The 6011-nt window shown below is 44.0% G+C and overlaps 1 non-coding gene across 1 annotated transcript; it reads left to right on the top strand.

The window, feature by feature from the left end:
• The first annotated feature begins 3150 nt into the window (after window positions 1–3150).
• Window positions 3151–3232, top strand: TRNAL-AAG (transfer RNA leucine (anticodon AAG)). Its single transcript has one exon. It is a non-coding gene; the product is annotated as a tRNA-Leu (tRNA).
• The last annotated feature ends 2779 nt before the right edge of the window (window positions 3233–6011 follow it).

The raw sequence follows: 6011 nt of genomic DNA, 5'->3' as shown, positions 1-6011 counted from the left end.
CACTTTTTAATCACTATTCTAACCCACTTGAGTTTCATCTTCCCAAACGCTCTCCATGAAAACTACAAACCATCAGCTTTTTCTGAAAATTTTCACTTAACCCTTTGTATTTCCCCCCATCCTTTCTTTTGTCTGATCTTTTCCCTGTCTCTTTCCTCTCTATCTAGCATTAACTACCTTCTAAGAAGCACTTTTTTAAAGTACCTTGTTTTCACACTAAGTGGTCTGTGCTGAAATATGTAGAGACTCTCCCACCGCCACTCTCCACGAATGCCCCAGTGGGACCCAGTCACGAAAGAAATACAAGCTCAGCTGGGGTTTCCAGTGGTGGCATCTGTGTTTTGTTGTTGGAGAGCGGTCCTCTGGCTCCATCAGTAGGAACCATCCTGCTTAGATGGCACCTGTGACACAGAAGCTATGCCTCAGGATCAGACAAATATTCATTGTTATCCAAATTTACTGCTAGCTGTCTAAACTAGAGTTGGATTGGTTGGAATGTGGTTTCTACCTCATTTCATTAGATTATAATGCTCACTCTATAAATAAAATAAGGCACTAACTTTATTTAATCACAGATTACCTAACTTGCTGAGTACATACATGTTTCTGGTAAAATGGATGGATGGGGGAGGTGTGCCAATGAGAATAAGACACACAGAGCTGAATCAGCTTCATGGTGTTACTGGGAAGGCAAATGAGAGAATATAGGTAAAGATCTCAGAAGAGTGCCCAACACAAAGACATCTCTAAAAGAGGTAGTTGTTGTTTGCTGCTGTTGTCATAACAATAATTATCTAATTACACAATGAAACCAGTGCTCTAGTAGCCCAAAGAGCTAAAAACTGTCTTTTGAAGGCTCTGATTTCATTTGGTTACTTATTACTCCAATTTTATATTGTTCTTTGGTCTTTAACTAAAAAAAGCCCTTGTCTCACCAACATTTAGTGTCTCCCATTGGTCACATTTACTGGAAGCCTAAAGAGCAATGGAGCCTGGGAAATGTAGTTTCTAGTGACAGACAGCAGCTTCAGAGGTTAAACAGGAGAATGAAAGAGACAAGAAGAAATTCAAACAAATATTTCTGCAAATCTGATGCCTGTACATTAAACTTCGTATCTGCACTCAACCATAGGCACACTTCCATCTTTAAGTGCAGAAAGGATCAGAAATATAAAATTTTTTATTTAAAATTTTATTTTAAACATTTTAGGTGAGTTATGATATTCTGAGAAAGAAAGAAGTGGTGGATACAATTTTAAGAAAGCAAGAAGGCATTTGATTTTAAACAATTTTCTCTTTTTTATTTGTACTCAACACAAATGAAATGACTGCAACTTTGAAGACTGGTTGTTTTGAGTTCAGGAACAGTGTGAGATAAGAATAAAAACATTGATTTGGCTATCCATCAAGTCTCTGCTTTTCAACACTGTGCAGCCTTGAGCAAATTATTGTCCCTTTTCAGCTTCCTTGTCTGGAAAACAGAACCAATGATGATCACCCAACTCAGAGGACAGAAGTGAAGGTTAAGTGGGAACAATGGGCTTGGTACGTATGTTGGTGCCATGCGTGCTGTCACTCAGTTGTGCCTGACTCTTTGCGACCCCATGGACTATAACCTGCCAGACTTCTTTGTCCACGGAATTTTCCAGGCAAGAATACTGGAGTGAGTTTCTATTTCCTACTCCAGGGGATCTTCCTGGTACATAACAGACACTAAAAATGATGCTTTCTCTTCCCTTTATTTCCCCTTTTATGTCTTTGGTTTATCCCTCCCTGTGATAGGGGCAGAGTAAATGGACAAAGTAGGTGATTAAATAGTTGATCCCACTATTGGACTATAAATAGAGGAAATATAGGAGACCCCTGCAAGTTAATGATTACTCAGCAAAACAGGCTTTCTTAACCACAAAACCAAGCAGGCTTGCTTAGGAACAAAATCAGGCAACAGAAGCATAGGGATATGTCCCAAACAATAAAACAATGGTGGAATGAGACCCACATCCTGCCCAGTGAGATCAATAAGTTAATGATCCCTAGGACATACCCCCTGAACACATTAAAAAATTATAATAATAATTTTTAGACAAAGTTTGACCATGTATGGACAAAGGAAAAAAAAAAAAACTCCCCTGCTCAACCTGGAGCGGAAGCTGATGATGGAAACGTGACGTCTACTCAAGAAAGACAAAGAAGTTCTTCTCCCTCCCTCCCCATCCCACGTTTCCTTTGATTATAAAACTGTAGCCCAGGAAGTCTTTGGGGCACAGGACCTCCTTACCCACCCGCTTGGGCCACCAGCCTCACAAGTAAATCAATTCTTATCTATCACTTTGCCTCTCACTGAATTCTTTTCTGCACCAATACAGAAAGGACTGTGGTACTGGAGCTCTTTGGAGCCCCTGAAAAGATACCCATCTGTTTCATCTGGATTATCTGTTACCTATTGTTGCATCCAGACTTAGCAGCTTCAGGATGTGAGCTCAGGTAATCTGGGTTCTCTGGATCTCTCACATCTCTCATTTAGGATGTGGCCAGGCCTACAGTCATCTCAAAGCTCAGTGTGGTATTGATCCACTTGCAACACCCATGCACATGGGTGTTGGCTGGACTCAGTTCCTCAAGGGCTCTTAGAAGTCCTCAAGTTCTTTGTTGGTTGTTTCTTGTCATGTGGCAGCTCATTACTTGGCAACTGACTTTCCTCTGAGGAAATGTGCAAGTGAGAGAGTGCAAGTGGGAGCCCAAGATAGAAGCCACAACCCTTTGGAAACTAATCTCAAAAATGACACATCATAGCTTTTGACATATTCTATTTGTCAGAAACAAGTCACCAGATCAGCACACACTCAAGAACAGGAAGATAACCCAGGAGTATGAACCCTCCAAAACAGGGATCATTGGGGTTCTGTCAGAGGATCTGGGTATCACACCTGATTAAAAGAAGGTGAAACTGTCTTCTTGATCCAGAGTGTTTAAAAGTGGAAGTGTACCTGTGATTGAGTGCAGATGCAGTGTCTCTTGCTCAGACATCAGATTTGCAGAAATACTGGTTTGAATTTCTGATTGTTTTCCATCATTTGCCTGTTTTCCCTCCAAGTCGGCTGTATGTCAGGGGAAACTACAATGCCCAGGCTCCCTTGTTCACCTGGAAGTGGTAGTGTGGCCGAGCGGTCTAAGGCGCTGGATTAAGGCTCCAGTCTCTTCGGGGATGTGGGTTTGAATCCCACTGCTGCCAGTATTTTTAGGACTTCCCTGTAGCTCAAATGATAAAGAACCTGACTGCGATGCAAAAGACCAGGGTTCCATCCCTGAGTTGGAAAGTTGCTCTGGCGAAGGGAATGGCAATCCACTCCACTATTTTTGCCTGGAGACTCCCACAGACAGAGAAGCCTGGCGGGCCACAGTCTGTGGAATCGAAAAGAGTCGGACACGACTGAGCGACTAACACACACAAGCACAATGAAGGCCATATGTGAAGAGCCCACAGCTGACATTATTGGTTTCCCTGGTGGCTCAGATGGTAAAGCGTCTGCTTGCAATGCAGAAGACCCTGGTCCAGTCCCTGGGTCGGAAAAATCCCTTGGAGAAGGAAATGGCAATCCACTCCAGTACCTGTGTCTGCAAAATCCCATGGACAGAGAAGCCTGGTAGGTTACAGTCCATGTGGTCACAAAGACTCGGACACGAGTGAGTGACTTCACTTTCTTTCTTGCTCACTGGTTTCCAATAGACTTGACCAATGGGAAGGACTGATAGAACATGTTGGTGAGACCAAGATATTTCTCCCCTTCTTGCTTTGCTTCCTGGGAAAACCCTGGAATTTCTCCTTCCTGAGATCCAGCCTCCTGATCCTGTATGGCTGCTAGAGTGTATAGCTCTCCACTAGAGAGCTGATCTCTTGGTGGTCTCAGCTCCTATCTCACCAGCCTGTGTCATTTCAGCTTCACTGGGGAGTCCATCCCAACTCTGGCCCTTGGAAAAGTGGCAACTTCTTGCTGCTGCTTATTTTTGGTTACTCCTCAAGGCAGTGGCAACCCACTCCAGTACTCTTGCCTGGAAAATCCCATGAACGGAGAGGCCTGGTGGGCTGCAGTCCATGGGGTCGCTAGGAGTCGGACATGACTGAGCGACTTCACTTTCACTTTTCACTTTCGCGCATTGGAGAAGGAAATGGCAACCCACTCCAGTGTTCTTGCCTGGAGAATCCCAGGGACGGAGAGCCTGGTGGGCTGCCGTCTATGGGGTCGCACAGAGTCGGATACGACTGAAGCGACTTAGCAGATTAGCAGCATCTTTCTTCTGGTTTCTTAACTCTTTCATGATCTGTTTATCTAATTACTGCTATTAGATTCCTCCTATGTGAACCCCTAGAACAGTTTTTTAACTGGACTGTACTAAGAGAGTGACAGACAGTGGGGCTGAACCCAACTGATAAACATTGGTCTTTTCTGAGCAACTCGTATACGGAGCTGTGTTTTCAGCATTTTCTAAAATGTTTGCGGTACCCAGTATCTGCCCTGGGATATCTATCTGGGAAAGATAGAAGGCAGGAGGAGAAGGGGACAACAGAGGACAAGATGGTTGGATGGCATCACCAACTCAATAGACATGAGTTTGAGCAAACTCCAGGAGATGGTGGACAAAGAAGCCTGATATGCTGTAGTCCATGTGGTTGCAAAGAGTTGAACACGACTGAGTAACTGGACAAGAACAAAAATATCTGTCCTAGCGCTCACACTGCTGGCTCTATGGAGGGTGTTTTTTTTTCAGGATGCAGCTTCACCACTGTAGGCTCAAGATTCATATTTTACAAAGGGAGAACCTTTATGACATCTGTGCTCTCTTAAACCCCTGAATATTAAGGGCTCCAGAATTTCTCCATAGGGAAATTTTAAGAACCACATTTTGGTTGGGAACTGTGTGACAGTAAAAGTGAAATCGCTCAGTCGTGGTCGACTCTTTGCGACCCCGTGGACTGTTGCCCACCAGGCTCCTCTGTCCATGGGATTCTCCAGGCAAGTATACTGGAGTGGGTTGCCATTTCCTTCTCCAGGGGATCTTGCCAGCCCAGGGATCAAACCCAGGTCTCCCGCATTGCAGGCAGATACTTTAACCTCTGAGCCACCAGGGAAGTATATGGAAACACTTTATGTGAGACCAGTATTGGGTGAAAGGAGTAGAAAAGAAAAAAAATCTAAAAGCCTGAATTGTCCACATCACAGAAGAGGTGGGTCATTGATGGAAACTAAAGGGGAAGCTGATGGCTTATGGTGAATGATGTTGGAGTCATTATCTCCGAAGAAGATTTAGCTTCGGGACCAGGGACCAGGCTTGATCACTCAAGAGCTTTTGTATAGCAGAGTTTTATTAAAGTATAAAACGGGACAGAGAAAGCTTCTGACATAGACATCAGAAGGGGGACAGAGAGTGCCCCCTCACTAGTCTTAGCAAGGGAGTTACATACTTTTTAAATTGTTTAATAAACAAACAAAAAAAAATCTCAAGGTTGTAAAGATCTTACACTCCCACAATTTACATTTTAAGATGACAAGATTAGAACTAATAGCAAGATTGGGCTTCCCAGGTGGCTCAGATGGTAAAGTGACTGCCTGCAATGCCAGAGACCTGGGTTCGATCCCTGGGTCAGGAAAATCACCTGGAGAAGGAAATGGCAACCCACTTCAGTACTCTTGCCTGGACAATTCCATGGATGGAGGAGCCTGGTAGGCTACAGCCCATAGTGTCTCACCACTGAGCGACTTCACTTTCACTTTCATCAGACCCACTCCCATAATATACATTTTAACAGGATTAGTCAGAAGGTTCTCAAAGAGAAACATGTCCTCAAACAGGATACATTGTTGTTATATAATCCTTCAGATCAGTTCAGTCGCTCAGTGGTGTCTGACTCTTTGCCCCATGAATCCCAGCACGCCAGGCCTCCCTGTTCATCACCAACTCCCAGAGTTCACTCAAACTCAACGTCCATCAAGTCGGTGATGCCATCCAGCCAT

This window comes from Bos grunniens, chromosome 23 (genome assembly GCF_055505025.1).
Source record: "Bos grunniens cultivar Pamir isolate PY7600 chromosome 23, Bosgru_T2T1.0, whole genome shotgun sequence".
Taxonomy (NCBI): Eukaryota; Metazoa; Chordata; class Mammalia; order Artiodactyla; family Bovidae; genus Bos; species Bos grunniens.
This window is presented reverse-complemented; position numbering and strand designations above follow the sequence as displayed.